The 24,797-nt window shown below is 49.3% G+C and overlaps 1 protein-coding gene across 6 annotated transcripts in view; it reads right to left on the reverse strand.

Moving 5' to 3' along the window:
* Nucleotides 1–24,797, reverse strand: part of OPA1 (OPA1 mitochondrial dynamin like GTPase) — a 428,917-nt gene that overhangs the window by 138,741 nt on the left and 265,379 nt on the right. The window lies entirely within an intron of this gene.

Consider the following 24,797-nt stretch of genomic DNA (forward strand, 5'->3'; position numbering starts at 1 on the left):
GCGCCGCGTTGCAGATGTTTGCAACAGGAACCCCTCTGGCAAGGGCAGAGTCCCTGGTGGAATGAACTCTGAACCCTTGGGGGGTCTTTCCCGGCCCAAGCATTGCAGGTCTTAATGTAGAGAAGGATCAGTCTGGAGAGCGCCCCCTTCTGGCGCGCTCTGCCGTTCTTGGAACCTCAGGGCTCAACACACCCCCGGTGATCCAGTGCTTCACCCGCGGTGCAGTCCAGGCAGAACCCGGACACTCGCCGAGGGTCCAACATGTGAGGTCGCTCGTCACGGGGTCCAGTGGGGGACACAAGGTCGGAGGGTGATGACTGACATAAGTCAAAGCGCGTCACCGCTTTGGGAAGGAAGTCACCCCTGGTTGGTGAATGGTGCACAGGAACTCGAGGGCTGTCATTCACTGACCTGCCTGGACAAGGTAAGTGGCACCGAAAAAAGGTTTAACGATGAACATCCGCTGCTGGCACCTGCGAAGGGGCGCAGACGGAAACTGCACCAAACATGTCAAAACAAGCTAATGACCGGTATCTTGCCACTTTCAAGAGCACAGGCGTTGATCACTTCCCTCCCTAGACCAGGCCATGACCCTTCAACACTCCATGCATGCCGACCACCATCGCCACTGGACACCGACGAGAAGATTCTTAGCAACATTCTGGCGCGAAGGCTGAGGCCGCACAAGAGGGGCTGAGTCCACACTGATCGATGCGGCCTCATATCCACAGCAGCCCCCCCCCCCCGATATAGCAGCCGCGCTCGATACGAATCCACTGTTCTGCCAAACTATCGAAAGCTGGTGCTGGTCACGGTCATGGTGAGAAAAAAACGATGGATTTGGGCCCAGATCTCTGCACTGGGGTGAATGTATGACATTGTCCTGCATTCTGTCCATCAATTGTTGTTTTTGCAATTGTCACCCCGAGTGGGAAGGGTATGCCCAGACGTGGGTCCGTGCTCTCCATGCCACTGGAGTCAAGCTATCCTGGCTGATGAGGGGTGAAACCCCGAAACCGGTCCTAGCATGCTGGTTTCCAGTCCAGGGAGGACCTGGCTTGGCAGTTCGGGCTGGACTGTTCCCATGAGGCACAGGGTCAAGACAGATTTGCATTTGGCTGGGTTCAAACTGGAACGGCACGGTGAGCAAAAAAACGATGGATTTAGGCCCAGATCTCTGTACTGGGGTGAATGTATGACATTGTTCTGCATTCTGTCCATCAACTGTTGCTTGTGCTGGTCATTGGACATCACTCAAGCTTTCCATACACTGAGCTGGGAATCTATGTTAGCTACGTTGCAGAAATTGGGTATTCCCTCTGAATACATTCAGTGGGTGCAAGCACTATACCATCTCCCTACCGCTAGGGTGCGCACGGGGCGGCAGATTTCTGAACCCCTGGATATGCAGAGAGGCACAAGGCAGGGTTGTCCCCTTTCGCCCCTGTTGTTCGTGTTAGCCATGGAGCCACTCGCTTGTAAGATCCGATCAGAGGTGATTGACTGGGGCACCCCCACATCTAATATTCTCCATTCTATTACTTAATATGCCGATGACATCATCCTATATGTACGCAATTTGCAGGAAAATGTGCGGACTGCGGCGCAGGCTTTTCGGCAGTTTGAAACTGTTGCGGGTCTGGCGATTAATTACGATAAATCCAGTGCGTTCTTTTCCAATGACACGCCGGATGCTTGCGATGTCCCTAACGCAGTGGTTCCCAAACTTTTTCTACCTGTGGCTCCCTTGACCTAATTGGCAGTTGGCCGTGGCTCCCCATCATGTGAGTCTTGATGTACGCATATCGTTTATCACAATGAGACGAAGCACGATCTTACACATTAAATTTAATAACTAAAGTATTTAGAAACAGAATAGTAACTCTTGCAAATGAGCAAGAGGGGACAGATGCAGTAGGAATCGAGACAGCCAGCCAGAACTCTATTTTTATTACTTATTAATATGGTCGTTCAGGCTCAAAAAACATGAAGATGGTTCTGTGGGCCCAAACCAGTCAGAATCAGCACCTTGCTTGGCAACGGTGCAAAAGGTGGGTTAAATCACTGTGTTCCTGCTACTCTCTCTGAACCTTCGATATGTTAGCCATCCCCGTGATTTATTTTACTATCGCTGATTCAGACATAAACTTTACACATTCTAAGGAGAAGTCCACCCCCATCCCATCCACTTGAAGTGAGTGGCTCAGTGGAGCTTTGGTCATTTTGTCGTGCACCTCAAAGACTCAATGGACGCAGCACAAATGGGAGACTGGGGGCACTTTTCTTACAGCTTCGATGTCCCACCCAAGCCCTCCTTTTCAGATACTGCACACAGAAATAAATGCCCATTCACAAAGCCATAATAGCCCCATAAAAACCACACAGTGGTAATATCACATTTTCAACCAGCTGCAACTGCCAGGGTCGAAAACTGCCCTTTGAGAATAAATGACAAGCTTCCTGCCATGAGGAAAGGTGATTGCAAAAAAAAAAAGGTATATATGTTTTTGTAAACTACAGATGAGAACTGAATGCTTTCTATGACCATTGTGGAGGTGAGGCACATTGTAGAAGCCGCTTGCTAATCTTACAAGCTTGTCAAAAAAGATGTAGAACAGGGAAAGTCATAAAAGGCTGATTTTACAAGAAATCATTAGCAGGAGCCTGCGTTTCTGAAGAGGTCCGTTTATGTGGCCGTTTTAGTGTTTTAAGATATTTTGCAGTAATTCCCTCGTGGTTACTTTGCCCTCTTGGGAGGGGCGGTGGGCTGCTGGCTCCATTTCAGTCTCACTCGGCACTGTTTACACCCCAAGCAGGCCTTTCCGAAAGCGCAAGCCGGGCAGCCACTGCATCGGTGCCAGCATAATTACAGGGGCTTGGCCGGTCACAAGTTTTTCATGTCCCCTTTTTTTGCAGTTATTAAGTAGTATTCTAATGTGCAACCATACTTTGTAAATTATGCAGGGTCCTCCGAGGCGCAGAACACGAGCAGCAACAACGCTCGACAGTCTGCTGTGCATAAGCGAAGGCTACTTGAAAGCAGGTCGTAAGCGTCGTTGCGCTCTTGGGCCAAAGTGATTCCAGATCACACAGGTGGCATTTGTAACTCCCCCTGCGCCGCGGGCGGCTGGGTGTTAGATAAGATTCACTTGCTGCCTTCAAGCTGACCGCATCATTTGTTAATTGCGCACATTTTCACAACTACATTAGAAGCTTCCTCAGCACAGTCACAGGCTATCTTTCACACATCGTGCGTGGCGCCCCTGGCTACTCCTAATGGCGCACTGGGGTGCCGCGGCGCACAGATTGGGAACCACTGCCCTAACGCATCACATTGCAGTGGCCCATTCCACTTTTCAATACCTGGGAATACAAGAGTACCGGACCGCACAAGAGATGATTGACGGGAATCTCCAGAGGGAGATTATTTCCTTCAGGTCGCAGGTTGCACTCTGGACGTTTGGGCTGCAGGCAGGCTTGCGATCTCCAAGATGGTGGTCCTACTGCGGCTGCTAGATCTATTTACTAATTTGCCAGTAAGGTTTCCAACCTCTGTCTTCCAAACTCTGAATACATTATTAACTACCTTAATTTGGGGGTGCAGGCAGACGTCGGCTGAGCTTGAAAAAATTGCAACTCCCGTCGAGTGCGGGAGGATTAGGAGCGCCCGACTTCTACGCTTACGGTCTTGCTGCACAGCTTCACTGGCCGGCTTACTGGCTAGCCGGTGGAGATTTGGATGAAATTGCAAACACACCACGAATGTCAGCACAGGGCAGACTGCGCCGCTTACTGTGCCGAATACTGAGCCCCCCCCCCCCCCCACCTCATCTAACATGCTCCTTCAGACAGCACTAGATTACTGGAGAATGGCGCACGATACACGGCAGAGGACCCGGCCTATGCGCCGAATAGCCCATTGCTGGGTATCCCAACGAACATTGGGACATTAACAACATGCCAGCTTGATCCTTGGGCACAGGCCGGGGTTGATACAGTGGGCAATCTGTTTGGGTTGGTTCACTACTCTCCCATATGGATTTTGTTAATGTACCAAATAGACTGTTTTTGACACACTCTAGCTTAACATATGTTAAGAAAAACTGGGCCCCCCAGGGAACAGAAGCCCCTAAAAATGAGCTAGGCCACTTACTGTATCTTATGGGGACAGGTAGTCACCTCACACATTGGTTGTATCGCAGTATATGCATGCACCAACCCCCCCAACCCTGGATGCTGCACGCGGTAAATGGGAACGAGACCTTGCTCGACCTTTGCTGGACAGGGAATGGTCGATTATATTGGAATACCCGAAACGCGTGTCTCATAATACTAGTTTCAAATCCATTCAATACACGGTTAGCCAGCGCGCTTACTTAATGCCACACATCATTACCACCATATATCCTGGGGCAAATGCCCTGTGTCCTAGGTGTTATGACGAAGATTCCGACTTACTACACGTTATGGTCCTGCAGTAAATTACGGAGGTACTGGGAGGAAATAGCGCAAATACTGATAGAGACACTGGGCGACATGGGGCACCAAGGGCCAGAAGTTTACATTTCAGGATTATATAACAGACGGAAGGGTTGCGAAGTCCAAGCTAGATTTATGGATCTGGCCTTATTGTTAGCTAAATGGGGCAAAACTAGTAAGTAGAAATTCCCAATTGCCCCCACATTTTAGAGCTGGAGGGATGAGATGGTTAAACGGGGACTGGCGGAAAGTACGGCCATACGGGCTGAGGAAAAGAGGGGTCTATAGAAAAATGCCATATCCATGTGCTGGGACGCTATATTGGAAATCTTTAAGGCAACGGATGTCCTACCCCCAGGAACTGTATAAGCTGGGACATGTACCTTATCAGTTACGTAAGGCAAATATGCAAATTGGAGCCATCTCCATTTCTCTGTCTGGGGGTTCCTATTAAATTACAGTGAATAACAGCAACGTTGGCCACAAGACATGTTCCACTGTATGACTGGAATGACTTACCGCTCCCCCCCCCTTTTTTCCTCATTTTTCTTAATATTATTCTTCACTATTTGCTTCAGGTGCCATCAGCAGGGAGGGGTAGGGGGTTGTATTAAAGTTTATTAGTTATAAGAAATAGGTTCTTTTTTCCCCACAATGTGATGCTGCTGCCGCCGAAGCGGGGCTGACAAAGGTTTCGGCGAGAGGGCGAGCACAATGTTAACTGGACTTCAAGGACTAGTGAATTACTGGAGCCACCCTTCGGATGAGCGCTGCCATATTGTCTCGTTTTTTAAAATATTTTTTTCTATATGCCTGTATGTTGGAAAGGCGTGGCTGGGGCGGCCGGAGTCGGAGATGTCGTGTCTTGAGCGTGGTTGCAGGTTGGCTGGGTGATTGGGAGGGCCACGCCGTGAGGCCGGTCTCACGCAGTAAAACTGTATTATCGGTCACGATGTGGAAAATGAATAACATTTGTTTAAAAACAAAACAAAAACAAGATAATGAAGCAGCTGGGGCTCAACAGAGGGAGGTGGTGGATGCAGAGAGTCAACCCCTTCAGACAATGCATCACAACAGGGTCTTGAACAGGGAAGGCTGTCGGGCCGAGAGAGGAACCCCAACAATGCAGCCAAATACCCCCTCAAGGTACCAACCCCCTCCGGGTTAGGGACAGCGAGAACGACAGGAGATGCGGCAAACACGCCTGAAGAGGATCTACGCTGTTTGCGCACCATGAAACAAAGCTGGGCCAGCTCCCAGAATAAACTGATTTTCAGAGGAGAGTCGAGCTGACAGGGTTATGTCGACCACCTTAAGAGGTAGTTGAAAGGAGTTTAAATGTCCCCGCTCAGGTGTGAAGCTGTAGGTCTTTGAGAACGGGGTGAAGCACCATCCCAATCCCAAACTGGGAGAGAAGGTCCGATCTGAACAGCAGATTGAGGGAGGAGATAGAGAAGTGGCGAAGGTCTGCATACCACACCCTCCTTGGCCAACCTAGGGCAATTAGAATGACTCTGCCTGGTAACTGCTAACATTGCTCTTACCGCAAGTAATCAAGTGTTTGGGGGAAGGGTAGAGTGTAGCTGAAAGTTCTGCCTCAACTGAAGAGAGTCCAAAGGCTCTCCTCAATGGATTCAGGAAGGTACAGAACTACTGGCTTTGAGCGTTTTCCGAGGAGGCGACTGATTCCACTTGAGGAGTTGATTTATTTGACTTCCTCCAGCAGCATACACCACTCATGATCCGCAAGATAATTTCAGCCCGAGCTGTCGGCTCTCACATTCATACAGCCAGTAAGTGATTGCTGTTAAGCAAATCCCTACGCAGTGTGCCCAAGACCACTGCCTCAATGCCCACCGGCCAAGGAGACCCTACTCCCCCTGGCTTGTACCAGCCAAGGAGACCCTACTCCTCCTGGCTTGTACCGGCCAAGGAGACCCTACTCCCCCTGGCTTGTACCGGCCAAGGAGACCCTACTCCTCCTGGCTTGTACCGGCCAAGGAGACCCTACTCCCCCTGGCTTGTACCGGCCAAGGAGACCCTACTCCCCCTGGCTTGTACCGGCCAAGGAGACCCTACTCCCCCTGGCTTGTTCACGTACCACACTGACGTCGTATTGTATGTCTGTCTTCTGGCTCTCAATGGCTTGTTCAACCACTCTCTTCGTACTGAAACTCTTCCAACGAGCTGGAAAGCAGCTCAGGTTAGGCCTATCCTAAAAAAAAAAACCCTACAGCCGATCCCCAGGAGCTATCTACCCATAGGCCGATATTGCTGCTCTCATTTCTTAGTAAAACAATAGACACAATGGTAAATAAACAGCGCACGTCTTTTAGAAAGTCACTCTCTCCTAGATTATTCCCAGTCAGATTTTCGCTCCTCTTCCAGCACAGTAACAGTGCTGGTGGCAGTATTAGATACAATCAGACTCTCTTGACGAAGGTCTCTCAGCCTTGCTGGTATTACTCGACCTATCTGCAGAATTCAACATGGTCTCACACGCGATTATGACCCAATGACTCATGGGATTGGTGTTGGTGGATAAGCTCTTGGATGGCTCAAAAATGTTCTTAGTGATCGGAACCAAACTGTTCTCCTAGAATCCTTGAACTTTGGTACCACGGCCCTAGACGAGTGGGTGCCACAGGGTTCCTCTTTGAGCCCAACACTCTAATATCTATGTGGCCCCCCCTGGCTCAAGATCCTGCAGTTCTGAAGTCACCTCTTACGCAGACAACACTTAACTGATCATCTCCATGAGACACAATCCTGAATCCACTGAGAACAGATTCAATGATTGTATGAGGACGAGAGCTCCCTGGATGGCGTCCAACTGCCTACAATTAAACAGCGGTAAGACCAAGATTCTGCTTTTCAGCAAAGCACATGCCCACTGCTCAGAGGACTAGTGGCCCCAGAACTAAAAAAAGTAACTAAAAAGTCAGTAAGAACCCTGGGCATTTAAAAAAAAAAACCTGTTTCTATTTAGTTTAAACACGGCATAAGCATGCATGACGAAAAATAGCCATCAATGGTGGAGCAATCATGAACTTGCATCCATAGCCACCAAAGAAAGGGCCATCCTATTGGTCACGTAGGCATGGCATTGTCTAAGGAACAAAGGTATCAAGGGATCAGATAAAATTTTATACAGAAATGTAGGAGCCAGAGTAGATCCAATGTAATCGGCGTATGCCATATGGTATACAACAGCGAGACGAAAATAAACAAGGGAAGCGCCCAACAATTCCAGCTATTTCCTCTGTAGCAGATGAAAGAGGTCGGTACTGTCGAGAATAAACAACAGGAATGGAAAAGAGTCAACATTTACACTCTGGGGAAGGAAGGGTCATGAAGGGGAAGGGAGGTAGAGCTTTAGAAAAATTAATGGAGGTGGGGGCAAGTCAGTGGGACCCCAGAGCACTATACCGGGCATGACATCTGTGAAGGGCTTGCATAGGGGTCCAGGGAGAGTGATGGCCAGAAAGGAAAATGCTACTTACCACAGTATGAATCTGTTCTTGGCATTTAAAGCTGTAGATTCACATGCTGTGCATAGCTCGTCATCTAGTGTTGGGTCCTGATGTTTGCACTTTGTTTTTCTTCGAAGAAGTCTTTCCAGTCACAAAGTAGGTGACTCCTCCTTTCGGTGATAGTGCGCATGGGCATCAACTCCATTGTTAAATTGTTTTCCTGCAGAGGGTGATAATGGAGTTAGTAAGAGAGGTAAGAAGGAGATGTCCATGAATGCATGTATCTAAGTAAGATGTTACTGCAACAGGTATAGGTACCCGGGGAGGTGGGTGGGCACATATGACTCTACAGCTCCATATGCCAAGAACAGATGCATACTGAGTAAGTAGCATTTTCTGTTCGAGGCTTATGAGCTGTAGATCATATGCTTTTGCATAGACAACACAGCAGTTATCTCCCAAAGCGGTGGCTAACCTGTAGCTGTTGCAGTGGTCTGAAATAGTGTACGTAAAACTGTTTGGCCGACTCTAGCTTGCTGTGCTGCCAACACATCCACAGAATAATGTTTTGTGAATGTGTGAGGTGTAGACCATGTTGCAGCTTTGCAGAGATCATCTATGGGTATATTTCCTAGGAATGCCAAAGAAGCCCCCAGTTTGCGTGTAGTGTGCGCTCTAGGGGGAACTGGTAATTTTCGTTTAGCCTTTGCATAGATATTTGAACGCACTTGACTATACACCATGCAATACCTGATTTAGATATAGGATTGACTTTGTGTGGTGGAGCAAAAGCGACAAAAAGCTGATTTGTGTCAGGAAAGGTTTTGTCCTTTCAATGGAATAATGCAATGCTCTTTTCACATTGTAGGAAGGTGGATATCTGACTATGGTTACCCCCAACTTTTTGCCTAGTGTCTAGCTGGTTTTTCGACTTAGTTGGCCTGAGATCCTGCCATTCAGGGTCTCAGGCTGTCTGCTCTCTCTTTAAAATGGACTCCACGTACCCTAGGTACATAACCAATTGGTAAGGATCACCTTATTGGACCCTGTACAGTGTACCCTAGGTACCCAGGGCATAGGTGTACCCTAGGCCTCCCAGGGGCTGCAGCATGTATTATGCCACCCCTGGTCTGGCCTTCCAATCAGACACAACTGGCTGATCACTCAGCTGGGGCAAGGTCGTGTAATCACCCCTTGCTTAGATATAGTATGCCTATATCTACCCTTATATATAGACACATGTGTACCTATCAGTCACTCCTATAGCAGGCCTTAACAATCCTGGAGGCAGAGTGCTTGGTAACATGTGAGATGGTGCTCTAGCATGAGCTGAGCCTGTCTGCAGCTTTCGGAACCATGTCCTTATAGCTGTTCTATGATATAGCCTACCATATACTCTTAAAGTGCCTTATAATCTTAAACGGTTATGGTAACTATGGTTTGGCTTTATCAAAACATGTCGTGTAAGGTGTCTAACACTTTGGAATAATACCCCCATACCATTTCTGGTGATGAGGATATTATTCCTCCCTTCTAGAGGGAGAGACATGTTAAAATCCTACTTTGCTGTTTAACTCTAACCAAAGCCTCAGCATCACAAAATGGATGCTGCTGCCACAGACACAAGTCTGACCTCCTGCTGCTGGGAGTGATCCCAGCCAGGGAGGCCTGGACAATAGGTTTCCTGCTTGGGGAGGTGCTAGCACCTCCCCAGACAGCCTTTAGTGTATTGGGGCAGGGTGGGCTGAAAGGAATGAGACATGCGTGGGGCACACAAGGTGTTCCTTGCATAGTCCAGTTCAAACCGGCGCTGGGGCACTCCAGCCCCAGCTCTGGCGCGAAACTGGACAAAGGGAAGTGGGTGTAACCACCCCCTCCCAGGTCCCACCCATAAGGCGTGACCTAGCAGGTATCCCAGCCCCCAAGATTAGTATAAGAGTGGGAGTTGGGCCTCAAGACTTTAGATTATCCTGAACCTGCAAAACTGAACAGAATCTCTGGACCTTCGACATTCGACGAAAGAAGAAGACTGAAGAATCTCCCTTGTAGCCAAGGAGTGGCTACCCTGTGCAAACAGGCACCATCAAGAGACTACCCTTTGCTTTGCCCACGTTCTACGAGGAACCGACTGCAGAGCCTGACCAGAGCCTTGACTTCCAGACTTCTCCGACCCTGATCCACATCTACAGCAGAGCTGAGATCCGTGGAGGCGACGAGCGACGTGGGACCGGCTACCTGGAAAAAGTGGCTAGTAACTTAAAGCGCAGCTTCTGAGGTACCCTCGAAGTTGTGCACCGGGGATTGAGAAGCCCCAACCCCAAGCACCATCTGCACCGAAGATCAGCCCCCCACACTCCACGAGTCCTGCGTGGGGCCCTTCAGCATTTTCCTGCTTGCCGCGTCTGTCCGGTTGCTTGCCCGCTGGCTAGTGGCCTTTGTGACGACGCACCCTGAAATCTTCTTCGCTGGTTTGGCTCCTCCAGACTGGCTCCCGCTTCTCTGCAAAGAAGAAGCACCCCAGACCTTCCTGGTCTGCACCAGAAGCAAGTCCTCCGTTCTTCGTGGGTTCCGCTTGCCAAGGCTTGGTGAGTCCTAGTCCAACTTCGACGCCGCCGACAGCAAGAGCCTTCGTGGGACAGCTCGCCTCCTGGTCCTCGTCGTCCTCGACGCTTCCTGGTCCTCCTGGCTGCAGCGACAAGCTTCACCTTCACCTGCAATCTTCACGACATCGCCTGGTTCCTTCCTGGTTCCACGTGGTCACTGGCTAGTGACCTTGACTCTGTCCCTTCTGCTTGCAGGTTTCTTCTCTTCTTGATCCCAGCCTCGGGATCCACCGGACACACTTCACTGACTGCCTGTCAGCATCTTTCTTCAGGCATCCATAGGAGTCGACGACGAAAACGACGCATCTTCACCCCTATGCACCCGCAGCCTGTGGGCTAGGTAACTTGGGTACTCCGGTGCTCATCAGGATAGTGACTATCCTAGTGTCTAGTTTTCAAGTCTCAACTTCCTAGCTACTCCGGAAGTGTCCTAAATCTACCGTTTTCTAAACTGTACTATTGCTATTGACTTTTACGCATTACGCGTGAGTGTTTCCACTCTGCACACGAATCCCGTGGGCCTCCCACTTCCTAACTAACGCTAGTGTAGTGTAGCCCCAGCGATTCCCTGGGCCTAGGCCTATTCTATTTCCGTGACAGTGGTTCTTATACCACTTACTTAGTATATGGTTTGCGTGGCCCCTAGGGCCTAACTGTATTACTTACCTGTGTGACTTAATGTATGCTTAAATAAGACTGTGTTGTACTTACCTCTAATCTCATAAAGAGTGCTGAGGGTTTGACTAGAATAAATACACTTTATTTTATATATATATCTGTTGTGGTGTCCTTTCATTTGGTATTCAAGGGATTATATATGGTATCACAGCTGGCTTCACATGCCATTCAGAGTTTAGCCTAAGACTGCTCTTGTCCATGCTACCACTAGGATAGCTGGTCTATAAGGTTGACTTTACAACCAATCACCATAAGGGTATTTGGACTGATATAAGGTGTACACTAGAACTAGTGACATCATACATCAGGCCAACTTCTCACACACATCTAATGTGTATAGTGCACGTTTTGCCACTGAATCTGGTTGAGGGAAGAACACAGGCAACTTAACAGGTTCATTGATATGAAAAGCAGAAATGACTTTAGGAAGGAATTTAGGATTGGTCCGAAGCACTACTTTGTTTTGATGCATTTGTTGATGTGGTTGTTATTACATTAAATCACAAACCGCTTCCATTTTGCTGCATAGCAGGCTCTTGTGGTAGGACGTCTAGCCTCTTTGATAATATCCATGCAGTCTGGCAGTAGATTAGGATAGCCAAACTCTAGGACTTCAGGTGCCAGATTGCGTTGACTGGGGTCTGGATGTCTTATGTCTCCATGGCTCTGTGTGAGGAGATTGGGTGTAAGAAGTAGTTTTTGATGAGGAACTACCAAGTGTTCCAATAGGGTTGTGAACCAGGTTGACGTGCCCATGTTGAAGCCGCCAGGATCATTGTGAGGGATGAACCAGGTGGACGTGCCCATGTTGGAGCCACCAGGATCATGGTGATGGATGAACCAGGTGGACGTGCCCATGTTGGAGCCACCAGGATCATTGTGAGGGACGAACCAGGTGGACGTGCCCGTGTTGGAGCCGCCAGGACCATTGTGAGGGATGAACCAGGTGGACGTGCCCGTGTTGGAGCCACCAGGATCATTGTGAGGGATGAACCAGGTGGACGTGCCCGTGTTGGAGCCGCCAGGACCATTGTGAGGGATGAACCAGGTGGACGTGCCCATGTTGGAGCCACCAGGATCATGGTGAGGGATGAACCAGGTGGACGTGCCCATGTTGGAGCCGCCAGGACCATTGTGAGGGATGAACCAGGTGGACGTGCCCGTGTTGGAGCCGCCAGGACCATTGTGAGGGATGAACCAGGTGGACGTGCCCGTGTTGGAGCCACCAGGATCATTGTGAGGGATGAACCAGGTGGACGTGCCCGTGTTGGAGCCGCCAGGACCATTGTGAGGGATGAACCAGGTGGACGTGCCCATGTTGGAGCCACCAGGATCATGGTGAGGGATGAACCAGGTGGACGTGCCCATGTTGGAGCCGCCAGGACCATTGTGAGGGAATGCAGTTTGAGTTTTGGAACCACTGATGGAATGAGTGGGAGAGGCGAAGAAGCAAAAGCAAATATCCCGGACCAGTTCATCCATAGTGCATTGTCTTTGGACAATGTGTGTGGACACCTGGACGCGAAGTTTAGGCATGCTGCATTTCGGTGCGCGGCGAGCCGGTCTATGTCTGGGAAGCCCCACATTTGAAAGAATGGGAGGAGAACTCGAGGATGTAGTTCCCATTCGTGGATTGGCTGTCTCTGACGACTTAGCAGATCTGCCAACTGATTGTCTACTCCTGGGAGGTGTTCTGCTAGGAGGCAGATTTTGTGAGGAATGGCCCACCTCCAGATGTCCTGGGCTAGGTGGGACAGTTGGAGGGAGTGTCCCCCCCCCCCCTGTTTTTGAATGTAGTACATGGCTGTCATGTCTGTACGAATTAGAACACTTGCGTATTAGCTGGACTTGAAATGCTTTCAAAGCCAGAAACATGGCTAGCAGTTCGAGATGATTTCAATGAAGCTGTTTTTGTTGGGAGCTCCACATGCCTTGAATCGTGTGGGTTTGGAGATGCGCTGCCCAACCTGTGAGTGATGCATCTGCTGTCAGTACTATCGGTGGAACCGGGTCGCTGTAGGGCCGCCCTTGGAAAGGTTTTGTGTGTTCCACCACTGGAGAGAGCGATGGGTGCGGCCATCTACCAACACTAGATCTGATAACTGACCTTGGGCCTGGTTCCACTGACGTGCTAAGCTTTCCTGTAGGGGACGCATCTGAAGTCTTGCGTAGGGAACTATGAAAATGCAAGACGCCATCATTCCAAGTAATTGCATGAACACTCGAGCTGGTAAGGAGTGTTGAGACTGGAACGGAGACATTAGGTTTTGAATATTTCTGATTCTGGCTGGAGTTGGGTATGCTAGAGCTTTTCGTTTGTCTATAGAAGCTCCTAGATAGTCTTGAGACATGGATGGTTGGAGATGGATTTGGTCTGATTTACTGTGAATCCAAGTTGGTGACGGAGTTGCACAGTCTTCTGTGTGTGGCGCAGACAGCTGTTGTGCGAACTGGCCTTTATGAGCCAGTTGTCGAAGTATACAAAAGGGGGTGGTGATGGACGGAGCATCAGAACCAATCAAACACTCACACCCAGTCAACAGATCTGGGTTTGATCCATCACCGTTTTTTAGCCCACTCTGCCACCCCAGTTCAGACATGGCTATATGCAAATCAGTCTGACCCTGTGCCTCATGGGAACAGTCCAGCCCAAACTGCCAAGCCATGCCTTCCCTGGACCGGAAACAAGCTTCCTAGGACCGGTTTCTGGCATTTCAGCCGTCTTCAGCCAGGCTTGCTTGAATCCCGTGGCAAAGTGAGCAAGGGACTCACGTCTGAGCATACCCTGCCAACTTATGGCGAACAAAGCGGTACAAAAGGGGGTGGTGATGGACGGCGCATCAGAACCAATCAAACACTCACACCCAGTCACACCCAGTCATGGGTCTGGGTTTGATCCATCACAGTTGTCGAAGTATGGGAAGACGTGAACAGGTCTTCTCAGGTGGGCTGCGACTACTGCCAAACATTTTGTGAAAACCCTGGGAGTGGTTGTCACTCCGAAGGGAAGGACTTTGAATTGATAATGTTGGCCTGCTACCACAAAGCTGAGGTATTTGCAGTGCGCAGGGTGTATTGGAATATGAAAGTAAGCGTCCTTTAAATCCAGAGTGGACAGAAAGTCACCTTGCTGAAGGAGAGAAGCACTTGTGTAGTGTTACCATATGAAAATGGCCCGACTGAATGTATAGATGTGGCTCTCTGTGGTCCAATATAGGCCTGAGAGAACTGACCATTTTGGGAATTAGGAAGTAGAGGGAGCGCACGCCTGTTCCTTGGTATTGTAAAGGGACTGGTTCCATTGCCCCCTTTTGCAATAAAGAAAGAACCTCTTGCTTTAGAAGGGAGAGATGTTCTTGTGACCTTGGAGGAATATTCAGGGGAGAGCTTGTGCACTCCAGGCAACTACCAGATTGGATGATCTGTAGAGCCCATGCAGTTGATGTAATCATATTCCAAATGGGTAGAAATCGTGAAAGACGTCCCCAAACAGGAGTGAAATGATCAGGGTATGGGAAATAAGTCACTGCTTGTTGTTTGCAGGGGAGGTGCATGCTGAATTACCTCTGCCTCTTCCCTTGCAGTTGTGTCCTCTATACCCTCCTCTAAAATAACCTCTGGAAGAGGGCGACTGATTGTTGCCATTGTAGGAGGAGGGATTCTCTGTAGATACATTTTTGGAGCCGCCCCTATAGAATGAGCGACAAAAGGAACCCCTGTTAGAAGGCGATTGCAAGCCCCCATGGATTTAGCAACTTCAGAATCTTTTTTCATCTTTTCTAGTGATACATCAACAGCTGGGCCAAAGAGATGTTGTTTATCAAAAGGTTGATTAAGAATAGAGGCTTGTACTTCAGGCTGGAACCCTGAACTCCTTAGCCAAGCATGTCTATGGAGGAGTACACTAGTGTTAACTGCCCCAGCTGCTGTATCTGCCTGCTCTAACGCACACCTGATGGAGGTTTTAGTTATTAATTTACCTTCTTGGATAAGGTCACTGGCTTTAGTCTTATGCGCATCCGGAAAGAATTCAATGAGCTTTTCGAGTTTGTCATAATGAGCTCTATCGTACCTTGCGAACAAAGCTTTGGCATTGGCAATGCGCCAATTATTAGCCGCTTGTGAGGCTATCCTTTTCCCGAAGCATCTGATAATTTGGACTCCTTGTAAGGAGGAGGGGCATCCCCTGTTGTTTGAGAGTTGGCTCTCTTACGAGCATTGGAAACGACCAGAGAAACTAAGGGGAACTGGTCTTTGATATACACAGGGTCATTAGGGGCAGCTCTGTATCTTTTCTCTACCCTGGGAGTGATGATCCCAGCTCTTAGAGGGTCCTTAAAGATATCCTCAGTGTGTTTGAGCATCGCATTTAACATTGGTAATGTTTGTGTAGCCCTTTGAGATGAACTCAGTGTTTCTAATAAAAAATCCTCCTCTAATCTCTCCTTATGAAGCTCTACTCCATGATATTGTGCGGCCCTATGAAGGAGCTCAATGCACCCAATGTTATCATCTGGAGGCGAAGGCCTGGACGGATACAAGTCAGGGTGAGGTGTGCGGTCCTATGAAGGAGCTCAATGCACCCGATGTTATCATCTATAGGCGAAGGCCTGGACGGATACAAGTCAGGGTGAGGCAACCCTATGAAGGAGCTCAATGCACCCAATGTTATCCTCTGGAGGCGAAGGCCTGGTCGGATACAAGTCAGGGTGAGGTGTGCAGCCCTATCAAAGAGCTCAATGCACCCAATGTTATCATCTGGAGGCGAAGGCCTGGACGGATACAAGTCAGGGTGAGGCAACCCTATGAAGGAGCTCAATGCACCCAATGTTATCCTCTGGAGGCGAAGGCCTGGACGGATACAAGTCAGGGTGAGGTGTGCGGCCCTATCAAGGGGCTCAATGCACCCAATGTTATCCTCTGGAGGCGAAGGCCTGGTCGGATACGAGTCAGGGTGAGGTGTGCGGCCCTATCAAGGGGCTCAATGCACCCAATGTTATCATCTGGAGGCGAAGGCCTGGACGGATACAAGTCAGGGTGAGGGACATAATAATGGTCCCATGGGTCAGTATACTGTGGTGCATAGTCCTCTATATCCCCACCCCCTGTATCCTGTGGGTCAGTTGACGGTGGTCTAGGGGAATGTGTAGGTGCAATAAGCAATTCTTCATGAATGGGTGAAGAAGGTGAAATATGAGGAGGAGAAGGGTAAGAGGCCACATTTTTCTTATTTATAGGAATGTGGTAGTCCTCTGGTAAGCCCATTTTCCTCTTTTCAGGAAGTTTGGCATGAATATGTCCAGTTTCGGGATTATTCGCGATTTCCTTCTGTTTCGGATCCGAAGGTGGATTTTTGGTCCAAGGCTCTTTAGTTGCCGTACTTTCTCTAGATGCCGGTTTTGGCGTCGAAAGTTTTGGCTTCAAAGTTTTTGGCTCCGGAGATTTAGGGTTACGCAACGGTGGCACAGAAACCAGAAGTTGTTTTGCTTTAGACGCCAAAGGTTTGGGGTCGGCACCGTCGAGGGGAGACGGGTAGAGCCCGAGCCAGAAGGCAGGGTGCTCGAAACCTTTTCTCGGTGCAGACCTTGGCCCAAAGGCAGAGGAGGGACCGGAGCCTTTTTCTTATAAAGGAGATGGTATGGGAACAAAGTCACTTTACTCAAGATCCGGTATCCCGGTGTCAGGTCTTCGGCATCGGAGTCAGCGTCAGATACGGCAAAGTGCTCCTCCTCCATTTCGGCTTCCTGTGCTTGAGATTCTTCGTGTTCAGACTCTTCTCCAAGGAGGTCCGGCGTAGAGCCACTTTGTTGGTACATTTCGTGACGTCGGGCCCGACGATCACGGACGGTTTTCTTCGACCAAAACGACTGACACGCGTCACAGTCATTCTCGTTTTGTTCCGGGGATAGGCAAAGGTTGCACACTTCGTGCAAGTCGGTGTGCAGGAACTTAGTGTGACACCCTGGATATAACTTGAATGGAGTCTGTTCCATCAGCTGCTACCGATCCCGACGCAGGTAGGCCCAACGGCCTTCCACGAATGTTTCGATCGAAGGTTTTCGAGAACAAACAATACGCGGAGAACGGGAAACGCGATCGATAAACAATACCGTTGAGGGTAGTGGATTGCACGTCGAAGGAGGCCTGAAGAAACGGTGCCGAACCGGAGCGCAACAATTCACATCCGATCCTGATGGCGGAAAAAACATTCTAACAATGGAGTCGATGCCCATGTGCACTATCACCGAAATGAGGAGTCACGTACCTCGTGACTGGAAAGACTTCTTCGAAAAGAAACAAAGTGCAAGCATCCGGACCCAACACTAGATGGCAATCTATGCAGAAGCATGTGATCTACAGCTCATATGCCTCAAACAGGAGGAAACGATTAGGATGGGAGTGCTCCGATACGACAGAGCGGGCGTCTTGGAACTGGTCAGTGATCGATAGTAGATAATCACTTTAGGGTTGCCAAACATCTTTCATCCTGGAGGATGGGGGTTGAAGAGAGGCATACAATTCACTAGTAGTGTCACAGTACGTCATGCTGATGAACCAGTTGACAGCGGTAGGGGGCAGGCGTTTACCCCAGTGCAGGGCAACTTTGCGTTAGGCCAGTAGTAAAAAAAAAATAGCAGCGACTCATCTAGTACCTAATCAGAAACCTGGGCATCTTGATTAAGGGGAACCTTTTGTTTAAAAAAACAGGTCTGCTCTACCTAGGACACCTGCTTTGAACTATACACCTGCTCAGGAAGGCTTTCCAATGGCTATCCCTCCAAACCAGAAAGTCACTCACTCAAGCAATGATTGTCAGTCGTCTTAACTAACTGGACTCTTCTGATTCTTCCTGCAATTCTTTCTGCCTGTTTATGCGCCCCAGTGCAGAGATCCTTTCGGGGTGATTCACACAGCGCTATATAAATTACAGTACAAGAACTAGATGGACCAACCTGGATGAAGGGGAGACCGGCTCTGCGCGCTGGCTGTTTGTCTGCATTTTCAGGTTACTGTGAAGCATCTGCCCCTCTAGAGACCAGAGGTCTCGGACATGCAGGTGTTCCAGATGTGCCCCCCACTCTAGGGTGGAGGCATCCATCACTACCGTGGTGACGATCAGAGGAGACTGAAGGCCACCCTGCGGTGTCGATTCGCCATGTCCCCAGCAAACCGCATCTGCTGCAGCCCTCTTGGAGATTACAACCGAGTCCGACAGGTCTCCTCGGTGCTGGAACCACTGCCAAGGAGGCACCACTGCAGAGCGCTCATGTGCCAACGTGCACGCGTGACCTGGAGAGTGCAGCAAGGCAGGAGACCTTACAGGTGTGAGACATGCAGGACTGGAACTCACACGCCCTCTAGAATAGATGGGACCATATTTTGGATATTGACAAATCTCAGAGTACGGGGGAAGGCATGGAGAAGGGTAGTGTCCAGAATTGACCTTCTGCCTGGAGAAGCTGCGAGGTTTCCAGATGAGATTTGGGCTCATTGATACAAAAACCAAGGTCAAATAATAACAAGACTGTTGATTGCAGATGACATGCCACCACCCCTGGCAAACCGGCTTTAATCAGCCAGTTGTCCAGGTACGGGAAGCTCAGTATGCTCGATGTTCTGAGATGAGCCACAACTACCGCCATCACCTTGGTAAAGAGTTGAGGTGCCGATGTCAAGCCAAATAGAAGTACCATTAATTGGTAGTGCAGAGAACACACCACACATCGCAAGTGCTTATGAGAGGTAAGATAGACCAAAATGTGGACGTACGCATCATGTAGGTCGAGCGACACTATCCTGTCTCGAGGCCAGCAGGACTACACTGTGAAAGTACGCATCCTGTGGGTCGAGCGACACCATCCAGTCTTGAGGCCAGCAGGACCAGAAAGTGAAAATCTGCATTGTGTAGGTTGAGAGACACCATCCAGTCTTGAGGCCAGCAGGACCAGAATGTTTAAGTATGCATCCTGTAGGTCGAGCGACACCGTCCAGTCTCCAGCTTCCAGCGCCAACAAACCCTGAGCTAGGGTCAGCATCTTGAACTTCTCCTTCCTGACGAAGGAGGTAACCTACACGGCACCAGGAGCGACCATAGCAGCAGTGGCGCACAACCCTTAACAACTGTGTGACTACAGGGGGTCACCTTCTTCTCTCGTGCCAGTTCTAGCGATTGATACAGTAAACTCCATCTCAAATAAGAGTATGTGTACTGGACCCCACCACATAATACAGGTGGAGTAACCTTAAGAATATTGATATACTAGGGGCATATTAGCAGAAAGGAAATCTAGCAAAGGAATCCGACAGTCCTGATGAAAGCCGAAGGAGAGAAGTATTCCGGCAGAATCATGTCGACTATTATGTAGATCGGAGGGGTGACGGGTGCATAATACACTCCCCTCACCACTGTCCCAGGGTATGAATTACCTTTTTTAATCCTAACAAGGGAATCCAGGAATACAAAAATTATTAGGATATCCCTTAGTTAGACTTATTATCTGCACCTTCCTTGGATCCCTCTTTTACTTTTCTATTTGTTTGTATTGTCTCCCCCACCCTATTGCTCTGCCTTAAGCGTTGGTCTGCGCGGAGGCGTCGCAGCACCCCAATGAGGAAGCATGCCACAATTTGTTGTGGGTGAGAGCAGTCTTTTACAAAGTAATGTGCTTCGCTACACCTGTATTGTAGATTGATACTTGATCAAAATTGCGACTATGGAGCTTTACTTCTTTTCTCTGTGTTGATACTTACCTTGAGGAGGACGAAGTAAGGCGCTATCCTCCTCCCCCTTCCTTTTGTGTAGAGTGAAGAAGGTAACATGCCTGATGTCCAGGATCAGATGTAGACTGCAGGCCTCCTTGGTACAAGGAAATGTTGGGCAGTAACACCCCTCTTCCATTTCCTGTTCTGGCACTAACTCCACAGCTCATTTAAGGAGGAGCGCTGGCATCTCCTGCTGCAGGATGGATAGAGGAACTGGCAGAAGGTAGAAGAAAAAGGGCGGGGGGGGAGTGAAAGGGCGAGGAGCCTGAAGAAAGGGTAGGGTGTGACCTCATTCTATCATCTGAAGAACTTACTGGTCCAAAGTAATGGCCTCCTGGGCTGGTGGAAAGAAGACCGCCCACACCCCACAGGCTCTGCCTGGGTTGGAAAAGCAAAGTAGACCTGCATCCCTGGTGGTGCGGGGGAGGAGGCGGCGGCGGCGGCTTGCTACATGCATGGCCCTTCCCTCTGGCTCTACGACTGTACTTTCAGGCCAGAGGGGTCATTGGATGCTGATCCTGGTGCTGCAAGGGCTGGCACTGATGAAATAGGAATCCCGTAGAGAATCTCTGAAAGCACCAAAATTGACGATAGTCCCTCTGGGGTTGGAACTGTTGGAGATCCGGTGAACGGACTGTAGCCTTTCTTGCCTCGAAAAGTTCCAAGGCACCGTTAGCTTTGTCCCTGAACAAGCTAGGGCTATCAAATGGGAGGTCTGTTATGATAGCCTGCAAATCGAAGGAGAAGCCTGATGTCCAAAACCATGCATGGTGTCGGACAGAAACAGAGGTCCCCATGGCTGGCTCCATGGAGCCTAGTGTCCAGACCCCATTTGATAATATGGCATGAAGCCTTGTGTCCATCTCTTATGAGCTCTTAAAAATGTGTTCTCACGTCTTCTGGGACATGTGAGGTGACTTTTATTCCCATAAGGGGTGTGTGTGTACTGTGCCAAAAGGCAGTTGGTGTTTAAGAACTTCAAGGCGAAGGCCATACTGTCTGTTAAGAACATCTTTTTCCCTTTGCCTCAATTCGCTTAGACTCCTTGTCTGAAAGAACTGAAGGGAAGGTCTCTGCCACCTGTCCAGTGGAGAACGATGCTTGGATAATCCAACTCTCTGGTGACAGGTGTGGCAAGAGGGGCAGGGCAGTAGCATCCTGCCACCAATCTATTCACAGCCAATGCTGAAGTCGGGTTCTTCCAGGCTGCCATGACAGCTCTACCAAGGCTTCACTAAAGGGAAGCAGGAGTTCGAAAGTTGCTTCTGATGGAAGGACCTTCATAACAGCATTAGTCTTGACGATAACCATCGGCAGATGTAGGTCCAATACTCCCGCTGCCTTGCTGGCCACAGAGTGTAACAACATAACCTTTGCGTTGGGGGTCCAGAGGGAAATTCCATCTCGATTTCTGTTGAGGTGTCAAATCCACTGGCAGGGGATAAGCCTGCTAATTCATATTATCGTTCTTCCTCATCTGTTATGTTATGTTATGTCTCTATAGGTGTTGAGGGGAGCGGAGTCTGACCCAAAAAGGCTGATGTATCCTCTTCTTGCACTCCTCTTCTTCCAAAGGCCTCTGGACCTCCCTCCTGGATCGAGTCTGAGCAGGGGCTCTGGAGCGGAGGCCGCGGCAGTGGATGCTGAGAGACTGGCTCTGGAGGAGGTGGCGCATCTGAGGCTTCTGTGGTGGCGCCAGCAATGGCACTGATGGCAAAGCTGTACATCTGTGCACTGGAGTGAAGGCAGGCCGCAAGTTGATGTAGGGCGAGAGGACGAGCCAGCGGGAGCTGGGACCCTGGCAATAATTGCTTTAAGAAATGCCACTAGCTCTGCACCCGAATTACGGGTAAGAGAGGGCCGGCAACGGGAATTCCAGACATGCTGGAGTCAACACTGGAGGTTCTGGGAATTCCGGGGCCCGCAAAAGTCCAGTAATCACCGAGGCCAGGTCCGAATGAGGCAAAGGTGCTGAGCTGCTAGGAAGAGAGTTAACTGGTTCCACCATGACCAATTGCAGCTCAGAAGGGGAAGATTCTGTGGAAGATCGAGGGTGTCCAAGCGACTTACCACGTCCATGATTTTTGTGTTTCTCATACTTCCTCTTTTTCCTCTATAAATGTGAGTAGGGCAATCTTGAATACGGTCTCCATCGACGACTGATCCGTTTGTCATCACAGGCCCTGGCCATGAACAACCTGGCCTCCCGCTCCTTGATGGCCTTAGGGCGCACACCCAGACAGGACTCGCAGGAAACTAGAAGGTTACTGCTTGAAGCCAGGGTGGCTTTCATTTAAGGACTTAATTACATTTCAAACCTTAAGCATTATTAGGAAATCACTTGAAAGGTTGCTTTTAAACAACCTGAAAGTCTGATCTGAATGCCAAAATGTACTATCAATAGCAAAACCGACCCTGATCTGACCCCGGCAGACAAATACTTGTTTGGCAGGGGGATGTTGCATGTGACATGGATTAAGCTTTGAAACGTGTTACCTTTTAGGTGTATGGCACGTCATGATCTTCTGTACATTTTAAAATGATACTAAAATTGTATTTAACATACAAGGGTATTTGATTTAAATAAACAAGTTACTTACCTTCAGTAATGCTCTTTCTGATGGATACTCCATCCAACTGCAAATTCCTCAACTGTAGAATATTCCCCCAGGTGCCAGACTGGAATCAAAGATTTTCACAGCTGTGCTCCAGTGCACTGCTAGGTAGCGTCATGCGGCTCCTCGTGGACTTTGTTCCGTCCCAAAAGTGAAAGTGTAGCCACATACAAGTGCCACCCTTGCACACCGACGTCAGTTTATTTATTAACTCTTGCCACGGCCTCGGAGCACAAAACAATTGACTGTACAAATGCCCAGATCTTTAATTTGGGACGTTTTTTTTTTTTAGAAAGTAATAAGAAATCACACCACAGAAGGGGAAGGAGGTATAGCAGTGAGGAATCCGCGGTTAGCTAGATTATCCATCAGAAGGAGCAGTACCACAGTTAAGTTGTTCTGAGAGATTCTTCTAACTGCAGATTCCCTACTCTTAGAATCGGTACCAAAGCAGTACCTCCCAAGGTGGAGGGTCTGCGGAGTGGGCTCAGACCAAAATGCCCGAAATGTCCTTCCCATTGGACCTGGCTGTCAATGCAGTAGTGCTTCGTGTACACGTGCACTGACGTCCTTGAAGCAGGGCTGAACGAAGAAGTCAGGAAGAGGCATACCTGTGTGCCAAAGCAGTGGTAGCAGCCTTGACCCTGGCGGATTGAGCCCTCAAACCATCTGGAGGCTGCTTCGTGGCAGTGCATGGAAGATCTTAGTGCAATGGTCCATGCAGTTTGAGGAGCGTCCTTTTCTGCACTGCCTTACCTGTCTTTGCCCCAGAGAATGCCACAATAAGCTGATCGCCCACCCAATGGTCTTTAGAGCAATCAGTGCAAATGCTCAAGGCTCCTTTGGGGTCCAGACAATGGAGCCTCCTCATCTTTCAAGCGGGGAGGTGGAGAAAAGAAGGTTGGGAAAGTGATGGATTGCCCAATGTGATGGATCGCTCAACACCAGTTTGTATGGGAGAAAGGTGGTGTAGGGATGGTGCATCGAGAGAGCCTGGAGCTCACTCATGCGATGAGCTGAAGTGATCGCAATGAGGAAGATAGTTACGAGTCATCAGACGCAACAAGCAGCTGCACATTGGCTGGCATGGTTTTACAAGAGGTACATCAACACCAAATGAAGACCCCACTGTGGCAACACAAAATGTTTGGGAAGAAACATGTGACAAGCACTTTGTCAATAAAATCACAACAAGTGATATAATAAGGACGGCAAGTCGTGCCAACAAAAAATAGGGCAAAAGCGCTCGAAATAACCTTTAGTGGCGCCCACTGCAAAGATCTTGTAGGGTCAATGGTAAAACCAAAACAAAACATCCAACAGTTTGGCATGTACGGGGTCTGGGATGTCGACCTTACACCAGGCCCTAAACCGGTCACAGTGCCTGCTGTAAATAGATTTTGTTGAGGCATGCCAGCCCGCGAGGATAACAAAGATTCTCAGGTGGTAGAACGAACACTGTCACTGCCGCCGCTCAATCTCCACTCGTTGAGGTATAGATTGCGCAGGTTCTGGTGCAGAACCCTGAACTGCAGCTGCAACATTAGATCCTCCCAAAGTGTAGCCCAATCAGAGGACAGATGCGCGTGCCTAGAAGTTCTGGGTACCACACTCTCCTGGCCAATCCTAAGCATCATTTAGGCATAGCCATTCTTGATCTTCTTCAGAACTCGCTGCTGGAGAGGTTGAAAGCTGTACAGTATCCTAAGCTCCACTCTAGCCTGAAAGCGTTTTCCGAGACAGCCTTCTTGGGAACTTCAACATGCAGAAGACGTGAGACAGAGTACTCAACATTAGCAAACAGACCCAGCCAGGGCTCTACTCGCTGTTGGAAGATGTCCTGTGCCACCTCAAACGTAACAGTCATTTGGGATTCCCCGGGTGACGCCAGCTGAGCTTGTCCACCCAAGCATTTAAAGATCTCGCTAAGTGGTTCACGATTGGGGAAATGTCCTGGTGGTCTAGCCAACTAAAGAGGTGCAGGACCTCTAAGCATAAGTCCTAGTACTCACATTTTGCTCTGCTTCTTGTAGTACCACATCATGGTGTTGTCTGGAGAACTTGCACTGGCAGGAAGTTCTACAACACCAGATGAATGGCCGGCAGTTCCAACAGATATATGTGGAGCTAGATTTCCATTGATCCCAGAGTCCTCTGATCTCGACCTCTCCCAGATGACCTTCACA

This window comes from Triturus cristatus, chromosome 11 (assembly GCF_964204655.1).
Source record: "Triturus cristatus chromosome 11, aTriCri1.1, whole genome shotgun sequence".
Classification (NCBI taxonomy): domain Eukaryota; kingdom Metazoa; phylum Chordata; class Amphibia; order Caudata; family Salamandridae; genus Triturus; species Triturus cristatus.